General features: G+C 45.2%; 1 protein-coding gene across 1 annotated transcript in view; it reads left to right on the top strand.

Annotated features, from left to right (window-relative positions):
* The first annotated feature begins 454 nt into the window (after positions 1 to 454).
* The window catches only part of LOC144782723 (interferon-induced very large GTPase 1-like), a 118098-nt gene continuing 102580 nt past the window's right edge, over positions 455 to 15972 (top strand). Inside the window, exon 1 of the mRNA XM_078662050.1 lies at positions 455 to 513. The gene's annotated coding sequence lies outside the window, so the exon portion shown is untranslated. The remainder of the gene's footprint in view (positions 514 to 15972) is intronic.

Here is a 15972-nt window from a genome sequence, read left to right as displayed (position 1 = left end):
TGGGAGGGGCGGGAAGAGGCATACAGCGCCTAAAGGCAAGGGCCGCTGGTCCTCGCAGTCCCGCGGGTCTCCTTGCAGCTTCCCCAATGTACAGCAATCAATCACAGTCCTCGAGCGGCTACCGAGGGGCTGTTAAAGTTGGGCATCCTCCAACCTCCGTGCCCCGGTGCACTGCACAGGCTGCGGCCCTGGTAACCACGCCTCTGAACTATAAAGCTGTAAAACTGGATATTTTTCGGCCTCCTATATTTAAAGGTACGTATGTTACTTAGCCCGCATGGTTTGACGGAAGACCCATTACTGCTAAGTGAATTGTTCTTTCCCTCTGAAGGTGTTTTACTTGTGTGTAACCTAGCAATCGTTGTACTTCTTCTAAGGCGCTGAAAACTGCGTTAACCGGAAAATCACCTGACCTTTTACACAGAGCGAAAGTGAAAGTGTCGTAAGTATAAAAGGTGTTCGTTCCTCAGCAACAAAAAGACCAAAGCAAGCGATACGGCAGAGACTACGCAGGTGAGGAGGGGTATGTACTTGCTTTTAAGCAAGTAACACGCATATGATATGTCCTATTTATAGAATATTGAAAATCGAGCCAAATATAACTAGTTGGACTTTTCATTTGCGCATTCGCATCTCTTTGAAGTTTGCAGTTGTATAAGGAACCACAGGAGAGAGCCTATCTGTGTCATGATCGTTTGCAACAGCCTCCCGCCTGAGGAAAGTTTTGGTTATATTGTTTTCTATTTCCTTTCGGCATATGCAGTCCTGAATTGAAGATTAAATCAAAAAATATATAAAACCAGAGGCAAAAAAACACACGATTGGAAGATATCTGCTCCTCCCATTTGAAATGAAAAGATGTGAGATGTCATTTGTAACCAGGGTGGACACAAATGCTGTCCGTCCAATTTAAGTATGGAACACCGCAGCACCGAGCTGCCAAGTTGTCAGCTTCCTTATGTGTGAACTTTCCTTGATGTTTATGTGCTTATATGTGACATTTTAATTCTTTTGGGGTGACACTTTGGGTGACACTTTTTTCGCTGTAGAAAAAAGCAGTCACATCAATGTAGTGAGATAATTTACATCAAATTGCCATAATTTGCTACTGTAGTCTTAAAAGTGCTGTAAGTGCCCTGAGGTGCTAGTGCTAGGTTACCAACCTACTCCCAAGTTCTGCCATGACTGTTCTGGAGTTTTTTGAGGCAACAGGATAAACAGTGTACGAGTCACCTAAAGGGAATATTTCCGTTTAATTTAGAGCCCCTAATATTCAAGGATTTGAAGACATTTGTCAGTGAGAACAACTTTAACTGCTGAATTTTGTTCTTGAAAAGTGGAGCTTATTCCAAGGAAGCTGCCTGGTCTCGGGTGAAGAATGAAGATAACCAAGATGTTTTAAAACCCAGGAACCCGATCAAAAGTGGTGTGTGCTAGTGGAGATGTGTGGTGCAGCCGCCAGGGCAGCTGACTTCCCAGCTTATGTTTCATAGTTCGATCCCCGGCTCCGGCAGCAACTCAGCTCAGCACCACATGACTCTGGGCAATAGCTCTCTTAATTTCCACAACGCCCCCCAGCGCCTTGAGACCTGTAAGGGTGAGTATAGTTTGCGCTTTACAAAATATGGATTTGTGCTAAGAGCTCATCAGAAGTAATTCAATAAACTAAGGAATTCTTGGAGTAATATCTAGCCTGGTCCTGTTACTGTAACAATGTAATGTAATGCGAAATGCATTTCTATAGCGCAATCTATCACTCCAAGGAGCATGTTGGCGCTTAGTACCAACCCAGAATGGAAAAGGGTGGATAGCTGAGGCAATTTTCCAAAGAACTTGCATCCTATTGCACCAAGGCTTTACAGGCAACATCGGTAAGCATGAAGATCCAGGTCTTCAGGGCTTTCCTAAAAAGAGATTCTGATGAAATTTGCCGGAGCGGAAGTGGCAGTTTATTCCAAGCTCTAGAGCCCAAAACAGCAAGGGATTTTCCACCTTTGGTGGTGAGTCTGAATTTTGGAATAACTAGTAGATTCTGGTTGGAGGATCTCAAACTCCGAATGGGAAGGTGGCGTTTAAAACTTTTAGAAAGATACCTGGGTCCTTGTGAGTGATAAGCTCTGAAAGTGATAACCAAAATTTTAAATAAGATACGTTTATGTATTGGAAGCCAGTGAAGGGCATAAAGTGCAGCTGAAGCAGATGATTTCCTGGGCCAACCAAGAACCAGGCGAGCGGTGGCATGCTGGACCATCTGCAGCCTGTGGAGCACGGATTTATTTGCTCCCCCATACAGGTTATTGCAGTAGTCCAGTCTTGATGTTATAAGCGCCACCGCTACCATTTTCCTTGTTGACAGTGGGAGGAGGTCAAAGAATTTCCTGAGCATTCTGATGATATAGAAGCATGTGCTAGCCACACCAGTTGCTTAAATGACAATAAGTCATCGCACTTGACACCTAAGTTACGGGCAGAAGAGATGGTATTGGGGGGGGCTTCAGCATCTTCAGGCCACCACTGCTTAGGGGAAAACAGATTTTGGGAGCCAAACGGTAAGATTTCCGTTTTCCCAGAGTTACATTTGAGATGGTTGGTCTTCATCCACTCAAATGTAGCAGTCAGGCATTTTTTAAGGTTTTCTTCAGCTCCGGGCAGCTCCTTGTCAACCAGGATAAGCTGCGTATCATCAGCGTAGGATATTGTACTGATCTGATAAGAGGAGATGAGCTCGATCAGAGGCACCATGTAAAGGTTAAAAAGTACAGGGCTCAGGCTGGAGCCCTGAGGAACCCCTGTGCTGATGAATTTTTCTTCGGAGTTGAATTCTCCCAATACCGTGACTTGGCGTTTTTGGCTAAGGAAGTTTTTGAGCCAGTCCAACACTACTCCTCCTATCCCTGAGCTGAGTAGACAGTCAATCAAGATTGTGTGTGAGACCGTATCGAAGGGCGCCGATAGATCGAGTAATATCAGGACGGCCTTCTTCCCCTGGTCCATAGCGGTTCGCAGGGTCTCAGCAGAGAATAGGAGGGCAGATTCTGTCGAGTGCTTGGACCTAAAGCCTGATTGGTTGGTATGCAAGATGTTATTGTCTTCCAGGAATGTCGTGAGTTGTCTATTGACAAAAGATTCGGTCATTTTAAACACCACTGGCAGCAGTGAGATGGGACGCAGGTTGGAGAGGATAGTGGGGTCAGATAAAGTTTTTTTTTAAGGGGTTTGACGGCGGCTAATTTCCAGTCGCGCGGAATTTCAGCCGTGGCGAGTTAATAATACTATTGACAATAGGATTTACCTCATTGGCCAAGGCTCTTAGAAACATGGGAGGACAGGGGTCAAAAGGTGATCCCAATTTACTAGACAGAATGGCCTGATGTGACTCCTCTAAAGAAATAGGTAAAAAGACATTAAAATGGGGCATATTGGGATCATTCTCTTTATTTAGTTCCGTCCTTTCCTTGTCAGAGGAGGTCAGGATTGGTTGGGGGAAGTCCTTAACAATGTCTAGAATTTTATTTTCAAAGTAGTCAGCAATAGAGTTGCAAAGGGATAGAGAGGGGGGGATTTCCTGTGCAAGTGCGCTAGGATTAGTGAAGCTGTTGACAATCCTAAATATTTCTTTTTGTCCATTTCCGGAGGAGGCTATTGCCTCTAGGAAGTGAGCTTTATTCGCTGATTTAATTGAGGCATGGTACTGCCTACGTGCTGCTTTGTAGATCCCACGGGCGTCTGCCTCATAATTCCTACGCCATCTGCGTTCTAGTGATTTTACTATACTTAACTCTGATTTCAGGGCTGAGGAGAACCAAGGGGCGCTCTTTTTCTTTTTGATACCACCTGAATTTTTCACATTCATTGGATCTGACTGCTTACTTAACGCTGTGATCCATTAACAGAAATGCTGATTGTCTATCGTGGTATGGCCAGATAATATGGGTTTACTCTCTATTGCTTTCTTCAGAAGATCTGGTTGGGCAAGTGCTTTTTTCCAGTCAGGTTTGTTACTTCTCATTGTTCTTTTATTTGTTTTTTCTGGAACATTAGATTTTAATGCAAGGTCAAAAGGAATGAATTTGTGGTCTGACCAGATTTGGGCAGAGGGGGGTTTGATAGTCAGAATGTTGGAATTAGAACAAATACAATCCAATATAGGCCTGCTCTGTGTGTGGGTTCTAGAGTCAGCAGGCTTAAGCCAAGGACGTTGAGTATATCCATGAAGCACATTACTCCTTGATCTTTCGGGTATTCTAAGTGGAAATTAAGATCCCCTAGTAGTGTAAAATGGGCAAATCTGAGCGTGAGATCGCTCAGTACGTCCCCAATGCTCTCCAGGAATTCTTGAGGTTGTCCCAGAGGGCGGTATACTAGGGCGCCAGAAAACGTCAAGGAGTCATGAATGTTTAAGCAAAAGGCCATAGCTTCTACCCCCTTGATGTCTGGCAATTCATAAGTGGTGCATGTTATAGTATCAATATGGATAATAGCCAAACCCCCTCCCCGTTGCTCCTGTCTATCTAAACGTTGAATTTGAAACCCTTGTGGGAGGGCCACTGCTATATCTGGGTTACACCAGGCCTTTAGCCAGGTTTCTGTAATAAAAAGCCAGTCTAAGTCCCCTTCAATAATCAGATCATGGATATGTTGTGCATTCTTGCACATTGATCTAGTATTAATAAGCCCCCCTCGTAAAGTGATGGGTCGTGGCTTCCCTTTGGATGCTAGCTCAGGCCAAAATGTTACCTTGCAGTGTTGGCAGTGGACTGGGCCGTACCATGTATCAGGTTTAAGGATGCCATGGCAGTGCTTGGAACAATTATTCAAAGACAGAAGATAGGCTCTAGACAAGCCATGGCCTCTGTTTTGTGGAACATTACGGATACAAACAAGTGTTAACGCTGAGAGAACATACGTGAGGGCGTGGCTGGTTGATAAGGATCTGACACCGGTTAGCGATCTTGCTGTAGGCCCAAAAATGGGATACGCAGAAAAATTAATAAACGTGTGATTATGATCCAAAATATTAGATTTGGTTAGGAAATATTTTGTATTAGAAATTTGTTAAGGTTAGCCCTTGGATATCTGTCTACATGGATTGTAATCTAATGTCAGTAGTTTTTTCTGCATAAATGATTTTGTAAATATGGTTTATTTCAATTTTTTTTATTTGTTTTCATGTTTTAATAAGAACCTCCTCTCATGTCCATTTTTAATAATTGTGGGGGTGCACAAGACAGGGGACGGGGATGGTCGGCAGTCCCAGACCATATAACTGCTCAATAAGAAGTAAAGCCTAACAGAAGCTCTCTTTCCTTGAGCAGCCAGAGAATGTGGATACAAACGGGTGTTAACGCTGAGCGAACATGGTATCAGCTCGGTAGCTCATTTGATTGGCGTGATAAATCCCAGACCATGCAAGGATTCAGATTTTTATTGGAAAAATGTTTGTGTAACCTGAGTTACGTTACATTTGTCAGGGCTGGCAAGCGATTAAAAATATTGTATTACGTGTGGCGAGAGGGCCCTTGAGAGATATGATAGCTCTGCTATGTGTGTGCATTCCTAGGCACATCTGTTCACACGTGATCCTTGTTTGTAGTCATTCCTCAGTGTCTGATTGAAAATGAAAAGGACATTTCACTAACAGGTGGTGTAATTTCACCCATATTCTAACATAGACAACTATTTAGTGAGTTACTGGGTGAACTGACATTTTATGGCTGCTCAGCTAGCCGCTGTAGTTGGTCACATAATGATAATACCCACACGCATTCATGCATCATGACTCTGGGCGTGATGTCTGGGCTGGCGTCTCTGTAAAGTGAAGGAAGCTGCAATGCACGGGGGGCAAGGCCTGCTTCCTATGCAGAAACTGTGGATACTGTGGGCTTAACCATCACAGGCTTCAAGAATACCCCGCCAAGAGAAAGATTTGTGCAAGCTGCCAGCAATCCATTCACTTTGCCAGAGTCTGCAGGGGGGGTTGGGGGGGTCCAAGCTGGCTATTTCAATGATTAAGAGGTTTCAACAGAAGACAAGGAGTACAAGTTATTCTGGCAACCAAGGAGCCAGCCATGGGAGAGTGTTGTGCCCCGTTTAAGTTCGGCAGCCAAGACGCAGGGGACAACAACATCTTCCTGAGATCCTGCATCAATGGTAATCAAAGGAGCCTAGGGAACCGGTGCATGACCTGCTGTGTTCATGTGGAAGGTACACCTGTTCATTCTAACACAGAGGCTCGGTTAATGTTATGATTACTGTGCTATTCAACAAGCTTAAGCAAACGCCACGTCTTTGCCCCACTAAAGTGAAACTCTTCGCATGTGGAGGGACAGCTGTACTGCTACTCACAGACACCCTCGACTGAACCATCTCATATGGCAGCACTTCCTGCCCATCAAAATTCTTTGTTGCCAAACATGACATTCACACATCTAAAGAACTAAAATTCATACAGTTTGCCACAGCCATCAATTCCTGGACAGCGAACTCTGTAATGGCTCAGTTCCTTCAGCTCTTCAAGGTACTTGGTATGCGGTGAGCACCTTCAATGTCACTCCATATCAACATATCCCGCCGCCCAGTTGGTTTTAGACACTGCAGGGCCCTGCTCCATCTTTGCCCAGGCATAGAGGCATAACTACAAAAACTGGAGGAGACTGGGTGTCATTGAAAAAGTCATGGGTTCAACACTGTGCGTCTCCCCAGTGATTAGCATGAAGAAGCTGAAACAAGTGGGTTACATGTTTCGATGTGAGGCTCCCAATCAAAGCGATCTGAAGGGAATGAAACATAATGCTCACAATCGATGACCTTATTAATGACCTCAGTGTAGCCTGGCGCTTCTCTACACTGGACTTGAACGTGGGCTACCATCAGCTGAACTGAGTGAAGACTGTCACTACATCACAACCTTCTCAACACACGTAGGGCTGCACCTCAATGACAATATTGTCATGTTCACTCAAGCCTTGCGAAGCACCAGAAACTGCTCACAGCAACCCTGCAGAAGTGACATGGGCCTCACCCTCTACAAAAGTATTTGGCAATTCATAAAGCAGGAGGTGAAATTCTTTGAATACATTTGCTCAGGCGAGGGTGGTGCCATCTATTACGCAATGTTCATCCCCAATCTTGACACAATGGCTGGGCTGCTACCTGAGTGCACAAAAGCATAGAGCACCTGGACATGGGGCAAGGCAGCGGAGGAAATGTTCTACCAGGTTAAAAAGACCTTACGACACACCTATTTCCTACTGTGATCCAGGGAAAGAAACAGAGTTGATTATGGATACAAGTTCTATCAGGGTATGAGCCGTCTTTATGCAACACGCTGGATCTGAGACAGGTAAGCCAATTGCTTTTGTGAGTGGAGTGCTTAGTTTGACTGAGAGGAGGTACGCCCACATTGAAAAAGTGGCACTGGCCATCAAATGGAATTTGCTCACTTCCATTTGTCTGTCTATGGTAAAACTTTCATGGTAAACACGGATCACAAACCCCAGATTTTTCTGCTTGCAGGTACAGCACCACATCCTTTCCCACAGAATAGAGCAGTTGTTCCTGCAGTTTCAGAAATACCAGCTTCTAGTGAGGTACAGACCGCGGTCCACAAACCCCGTAGAGTAACTATCCAGATACCCTCAGAATGGGGAGACTGTTGTAGCGGACAACTCATATTATGGATGGTCCTAATAAGCTGCCCTAAGTCGCTGGGGCTCTCAGAAATTGCTGAGATCACCAAACTGACACAAGCCTTTGTAAGGCATGAATGATGATGATTACGCACTTGTATAGCGCACGACTACCCGTAGGCATCTCGGCGCTTGTACGAATACCGCCGAGGAACCCTTCCTGGCCTTTCCCTGAGAGGAGCCCACTACTGGGCACTCCCAAGGTGAAGTCAGGCATCCTCAGCGTTGTTGGGGCCGTTGTAGAGATTAAGCAAGCTATTGCCCAGAGGTGCAGAGTGGGACTCATGATTAGAATAGGCACCGAGGCGAGAATGATCAATTGTATGATACGAAAGTCACCCCATTTTTTACTTGCTGGCTCGAAAGAAATTTCCATCTAGACAGAGTGACCAGATTGTTCCATGTTGTCATATGGATGCCAGTTTCCCATCTCTGGGCATTCATATGCACATTATTGTTGTCAGATGTTAGTTAGTCCAATTGAAGAAAGTCAAAACAACAACTTAATGAGTTAATAGATTGAGTAAATAAAATCCCTATCCCACAACATTGATATATCCAGTGGCATTGATTTATTTGGTCTTCCCTCTTCCCTTGCATACAAAAGATAGTTGGGAGGTCCTTCTGTTTGACTAAAATCACTATAAACTGCTTGGTAAAGGCATCCAGAAGTAGAGCTACATAGTTTGACAGTGCCCAGTGTATGACCACGACCAAAGCTACCTTCAAGATATTTTGTTGAACTCAAACAGAGGTCAATAATTGGAAACTTTGTGAACTGCACTCTAGTATGACATGTTTGACATCTTCAATCTTTAACTTTCAATGAATGCTATCATTTGCTTTAAACTGAGGCAAATTCCTAAAATTGGTATACCACCCTTAAATAATTTATATTATGATGAAAATTTTTTTCCATCCTTTATATATGCTCACTTTTGGGACCCTCAAAACATGGCTTTCGCTACACTGCATTTCAGAAATGACCATGTCCCTGAGTCCTATTATGCCCCCCAGTCTACGCCCTGTCATCACTCAATCTCTCATCCCCTCTGCTCTGTTCACCAACAATTCAGAATCACTACTTCACCGCCAATGACCCTATTGGCCCTCTATTGTAATTTAGATCATGCTCTAAGCCTGGTATTCATTCTCTACTCTGTCTACATTGTATTCTGAACACTCTGCCTCCTTTGATGACCTACTTGGTTATCTCTACTATTTTCAATACCTGTGAATACTTCTGTAACATACTGCCCTACACTCACACGTATTGCTATTTCCCTTCTTCCTCACCTTATACACTCCCGCCCCTCATCCCCCTAACCACTGCCCCCTATCTCCTCCCCAAGTTCCGACCCCCCTCCTCTCCTTCCATTTTCTCTGATGCCCATTATAATTGCTATACTTTTCTCCACCCCCTAACAAACTAGCTGTCCTGTCCCCTCTCACCCCATCATATCACTGACCACTCTATCTTCTTATGTCCCTCTGTGTCAACAAACTCCTGCCCTGTCCCCTACCTAACTCTTCCACCCATTCGCCCCTCTATCAGATACCTTGCTCTCATCCCCCACTCCCACCAGGATTTCCCTCTCTCCTCTCATGGCCTCAGAGTATACCTCCACCTCCTGCGCCGTCCTCCCCCTCCTACTCTCCTCTCCCAGATTCATCAACCCCCTTTATCTTAACCCTTATTGCCTGCTCTGCCCTCTTCCAATGCTCTCCATCTCATTTCAGACCCATCATGACTCCCTAAGTCCACACACACATCTACCATGACTCTACTCTCTCCAAAAACGACCCCAACTCCTGGACCATTCTGTACCCCCCCAATCTATCAGAAAACGCTAAGAAAAACTTCAAACACAAACTACTCATCTGAAACCCTGAAACACTTATTGTTGATAACTACCTCAGCTTCACTTTCCCCATTAAAACTATCTAACAACATCTTCTTTTCTAAACGCCCCTCCAAAGTGGACTGGTGTGGCTCACTGGTTAGAGGCGGCAGACCGGAAAGCAGAGAACGGCCCGGGACCAGGGTTCAATTCCCGACGCGGCAGGGTCGTGGACCAGGGTCAGCGGACTCGATAATTGTCGCCTCAGTGACTACTCTAACCAGGGATCACACTCGGCAACTCTGGGCATTAAGCTTGCCTCATCTCTACAACGGCCCCCCACAGACGCCGGGTATGCCTGGTTTCACCTTGGAGATACCCAGAAGGGGCCATCTCACAGGGAAAGCCAGGACGGGTTCCCCAGCGGTCTTCAGCGCCGGGACGCTTACGGGCAGCTGAGCGCATTACAAGTCCCACACACACACACACAAATGCAAAGCATCTTCCTACAACATCTCCCAGTCTCTAACTCAACCAAAATTCCTTAAGGATTTAAACTTTCCACTACTCCCTCCGCATATTTTCCTGGGGAAATTGACATCTCCATTTTCAAAATGAGTAACATCCTCATACAAGCAGCCAAATCACACCTCACCATCATTGAGCACCACTTCAACACCTTGTCTCTCCACCTTAGCAAAACTATTCTTAACCCTCCGTCTACCCAACAGCTCAACACCCACCCATTCTACCCCTCCCCTGTCATCCCCCCAACCAATCCCATCCTCCAATCACCATCATCCCTCTCCCCCCTGTCTTCTCTACAGCCAATGCTGTCACCCAATCACCATCATCCAAATAGTCTCTCCCCCCAGCGAACCCCCCTTCCTGGTGTCCCCAATGCACACCACCTCTCCAAATCACTCACGCACTCTAACAACATGTCCCCCCCTAATAATATTTGTAACCCCTTGTTTCCCTCCCTGCCCCCACAATCCGCATCCTTACCCCTCTACCCTGGCTCCCCTATCTTAACCCTCCCAGCGCCACCATCACCCTCTCCTAATCCTTCATCTCACCTGCCGAATTACACATCACCGTTAATCCCCGACCCAATCCTTCTCCATACTCTTCATGCCCTTATTACAGCTCTATCCTCATCCCATGAGATGCTAAATCTCCTTTCCCCATCATGCCACCCGTCTCGCCCAACAGCCTTAACACTCATCAACCTTCCCCTTCTGGCCTCTCTCACCCAACACACAACAGACCTTCCTCTGCAGCAAACTCAGAGCATTCTGTTGTGCCTCATCTTAATGTTATCTCTCTTTGGAGTGTTATGCCAGCATGTATTCCACGTTCTCTCTTACCTGTTTAGTTCTATGTTCTTCATTCTGATCCTGGCGGTTGCTGAGGCAGGATGGTGAACACTTGTACTGCTTTACCTGTTGAATAAACTCACCTTTATCAACAACTGGATCTCGACTCCTTCACATCATTTTGGCGACGAGGATGGGATACGAACCCACGCGTGCATAGCACAATGGATTATTTTAAAATCTTGAAAATGTTCTTTCTAAATTCTCTGATGTATTCCGTCCTACATTGGGCAAATTGAAAGGTTACTTACACGAAATCAAGGTTAAGGAAAATGCTTTCCCAGTTAGACATGCTTTAAGAAGAATTCCCATTGCTGTTAGGAAGGAAGTAAAGGAAATGCTTGACGACATGCAGAAGCAAGACATAATTGAACCGGTGGAAGCTTCTGAATGGCTTTCGCCAGTAGTAGTCACACAGAAAAAGGACGGTAAGCTCCGTTTTTGTGTTGACCTTCGTTCTCTTAACCAGAACATTATTGTCGACAAATTTCCTTTGCCCAACATTTCTGAAATGGTCTTACTAATGGACAAGGTTAAATTCTTTAGTAAACTGGACCTACGGTCCGCCTACCATCAAGTTGTGTTACACCCTGACTCCAAAAAGTTTACTGCCTTTGTCACCATTGAAGGGGTGTTTCAATTTAAAAGGTTGCCTTTTGGCCTTGCCTCTGCGGCAAGCGTTTTTCAACGCATGATGCATTCTCTTTTCAAAGACTTAAAGCATGTTCACTTCTTCCAAGATGACATCTTGATTACTGGTTTAGATGAGCGTGAGCACAATTCTAATCTGTCAAAAGTTTTACAAATTCTTTCAACTGCTGGTCTTACTTTGAGAAAAGACAAATGTCAGTTTTTGTTAACTGAAATCGACTATTTGGGGTACACTATTTCTCAGAATGGTATTAAGCCAAAGGAAGATCTTCTAAAAGCTATCAGGTGTGCTCCTATTCCTACTGACAAAGACCAACTCAAGTCGTTTCTTGGTTTAGTGGAGTACTACTCCAAATTTGTCCCTAATTTCTCACATAAGACTGAACCGTTACGAATGTTACTTAGAAAAGGTGTGCACTTCGAGTGGGGAACGTTACAGTCACAAGCCTTTGAACTGGTTAAGAGTGATATCATTAATGCGGGCATTTTGACAACCTTTGAACCTGGTAGGGATACTTACGTTACAGTCGATGCAAGTGCTTACGGTGTTGGCGCTGTGTTATCTCAGAGGTCTGGAGGAAGTGAGAAAACTGTGGCATTTGCTTCTCGCTGCCTCAATTCCTCTGAGCGCAACTACGCTGTCATCGAGCGTGAGGCCCTAGCTGCTGTTTGGGGCGTTTCGCACTTTCGTACCTACCTATGGGGTATGGTATTCTGTCTAAGGACTGACCACAAGCCCCTTCTCAAAATTCTGTCACCGGGCGGAGCCAATAATGGTTCTCCCCGCCTAATGAAGTTTGCTGCTAAGTTACAAGATTACACTTATAAATTAGAGCACATTTCCGGTTGGAGGAATACACAGGCAGACTGCTTGTCACGTCTTCCTGTTGTTTCAAAGGATGTGGGTGAGGATTTGGAGGATGAGAGTGTCTGTTTAATTGCTGCCTTTGAAGATGCATGTTCTTCTGAATTCCATTCTATCTCTAGAGAAGAGTGGCATCAGGCTGTCCTAGAGGATGCTGATTTTGGAGAGTTGGTTGATGCTATACGTTTGGGATGGAGAAGGGAAGGGAATGTTAAACCTTCTCTGCGTTCTTTTGTCAAATTACAAGAAGAGCTGAGTTTGGGTGCTTCTGATGATCTGGTGTTACGTGGTGAGAGGTTTGTCCCGCCATCCTCTCTTAGGAGGAAAATTTTTTGCTTAGCCCATGAGGGACATCTCGGGCAAAACATGACCCAAAAAAGGGTTAAGAAAACCTTTTGGTGGCCAGGAGTTGACGATGATGTGCGTAGGTGGGTTGAATCTTGTCTTCTGTGTAAGGAGAGTGAAAAAAGATTGAAGATCTCCTCTCCTCCACAGGGCTCTATTGTCGGCTCTTGTGTTTTGCCTTGGGATAAGTTATGTTTGGATTTCATCGGTCCCATGGACTCCTTACCTGCTGATTGTAGATTTGCTTTAGTTCTTGTTGATGTATCCTCTAGGTGGTTGTGTGTTGAGTTTATGAGGAATATCACCACGGATGCCGTTATAAAACAGTTGAGAGCTCTTTTCCTTAAGGAGAGCTTTCCGAAAATCCTCGTTACTGACAATGGCACCCAACTCACATCGTCCTCTATGCATTCTTTCTTAATCAATCATGGTATTCAACACATTTGTACTTCCCTTTACAACCCCCAGGGCAATGGATTGGTTGAACGAATGAACCGTTTGATTAAGGGTACTATACAGTTGTCTGTACAAGGACAGAAGGACGTACGCAGGGCGGTAGAAGATATGGTGTGGTCTTACAATACTACAGCCCATGGGGTGACTGATTTGGTTCCGTTTGAGTGCATGCGTGGAAGGACTCCCAGAACTAAGCTGGTCCCGCAATGGCTGTGGGAAGGTAGTGTCGCTTCTAAGGTGGTTCCTGGAAAGGTGGGTAGAGTTGAAGTGGGTGACTTGGTTAAAATCAAGTTAGGACGTAGGGAGTTTGGCATGAATAAGTTTTCCGATCCTGTGAAGGTTAAGGAAGTACACAAATGGCATGTTGTGCTAGAGAATGGGCAAAATTGGAATTTTCGCAGGATTGCCTTGTACGCCAAGAAGCAGGTTCCTGTTGAGGAAGTGGTTGAGCAATCATCCACAGATGTGTCCTTGAAGGGTTGTCCTCTCCTCAAGGGTTCCCAAGTTGTTTCAGGTTCTTCTCAGGGCACATGTCACGTTCCAGACTCTTTCCCCACCTGTTCCAAGAAGTTTCTTTCTGATCCTCGATCTACACAAGGAGTGTCCTCTAGTTTGAGTCGCACCTCCCATGGAAGGACTCTTCGGGTACCTAAGAAATTCGATGAATTTGTCAGATACTAATGTGTTCTTCATTTGTTCTTGTTTTTTCCTTGTTTTTATTTTACTGTTTTTTTGTTTTTTTTTTCCTTTAAAGGGAGGAGATATGTTGTGCCTCATCTTAATGTTATCTCTCTTTGGAGTGTTATGCCAGCATGTATTCCACGTTCTCTCTTACCTGTTTAGTTCTATGTTCTTCATTCTGATCCTGGCGGTTGCTGAGGCAGGATGGTGAACACTTGTACTGCTTTACCTGTTGAATAAACTCACCTTTATCAACAACTGGATCTCGACTCCTTCACATCACATTCCCTATCACCCTCCTTCTCCCCAACAGTGTTCCCCCTCACTCCAATAACCCAGACTCTACGCAACATTGAACGCGATCTCTCTAAGTTGATGAATTAACTTTCTCGATGTAGAGAAGATTTTAAATCCCTCAGCTACATACCCCTAATCAACCATGTTAATTCCCGCTACTCCAACCGAAAAACCCCCTCTAACTACAATCATCATCTGAGTACTACCCCTTTCCGCTGCCGTATGTGCAGGCCTCGCCGCTTCTCTAACCATCTCTCCCAGTCCGACCTTGCCAACATTTGCAGCTCTTACCATCCCAGTTCTTCAATTAACAATCCTCCTCCCCACTAATCCAACATCCGCATTATTCTAGGGACCAGCAGAATCCCCTCCTCTCCCATCTCCCCAGACGCCCTCCTCAACTCACCACTATCCACTCATGCCCTCTCCCCTAAAGCAACCCCAAACCTCTCACCTGCTTGCTGGTGAACTGTTGATCTGCCTTCCGACCCGCCATTGAAATTTCTGAATCCTTTGACATCGCGTTCTTCACAGAAACCTGGCTCACTGACCACTCAACAAGCATGCTTGACCTACCCTCTCCCCGGATACTCTATCCTCAGGAAAGACAGCCCGACACAGTATAGGGGGTGGCTTAGCCATAATCTTAAAAAATGAACTTCAGTTCTCCCTTGTTAATAATTCTGGCCACTCCACCTTTGAATACCTTGAAGCTGAACTGAAAGTTCAAGGTTCCCACCCAGTTTGTCTGCATAATATCTACCACCGTCCTGGTGATCCTCATCCCTTCATTGATGAACTATCCGAACTTCTTGCACAATACTCTATATCCAACTCCAAAAATCTCTTCCTTGGAGACTTCAACCTCCACTTGAACGACTCCAAGGATCCCACAACGACCTTCCTCACCAATCTTCTTGCGATCTATGACCTCAAACAACTATGCCAGTCCCCAACCCATACCAAAGGAGCCATCTCGGATGCCATTATTACCAACAAGGACTTGGCCTTCCTGACCAATAGGATCCCCATTGTCTGGTCAGACCACCACCTCATATTGTTCACCATTACTACCACGTCTCCTACTCCGCCCACTAAAACCATTAAACCTAGGAAATGGACCAGAAATTATCTCCCCTGATGTTCTTGGGTCCAAAGTCCAAGCTCAACTGCTCCTCACTAACCTCTCACAAAATTCAAATGAGCTTACCAAATTCTTGTCCTAGATCAATTTGCCCCATTAAAAACTTAAAAATCCCTTGCAAATCTTGGTATAACTTAGAGCTCAACAACGAAAAATGCTCACTAAGACTAATGGAAAGAACATGGAGACAACATCCCTCTCCCTAAAGTCTGACAATCCTCAGAGTAGCTAGATCCGCATACAAGAAACACATTTTTAATGAAAGGCATCCTTATTCCGTTCACATCTCGATCGGGCCAAAAATAGACCCAGAGAACTGTTCAACATTATTCTTAACCAAACCTCCTCCGCACCGCCTAACCCGATGACCTCGACCGCTAGATGTGAAGAAATTACCCACTTCTTCTTGGATAAAATCGCCAAAATAGACCAATCCTTCCTTTCAACTCTGATCCCAACCAGCCCCCCCACTTACACCTGTCATCTTCTCTAAAGCACACACCATAGTCCCCACACCGCCTGGTCCCCCCGCACACCTGCCCGCTTTTTTACCTCTCCTTAACCTCCCCTCAAACACTCCTACTACTACACCCCTCCTAAACTACTCCCCGCTCCTTCCCACAAC

The sequence above is a fragment of the Lissotriton helveticus genome, chromosome 9, assembly GCF_964261635.1.
Source record: "Lissotriton helveticus chromosome 9, aLisHel1.1, whole genome shotgun sequence".
Classification (NCBI taxonomy): Eukaryota; Metazoa; Chordata; class Amphibia; order Caudata; family Salamandridae; genus Lissotriton; species Lissotriton helveticus.
This window is presented reverse-complemented; position numbering and strand designations above follow the sequence as displayed.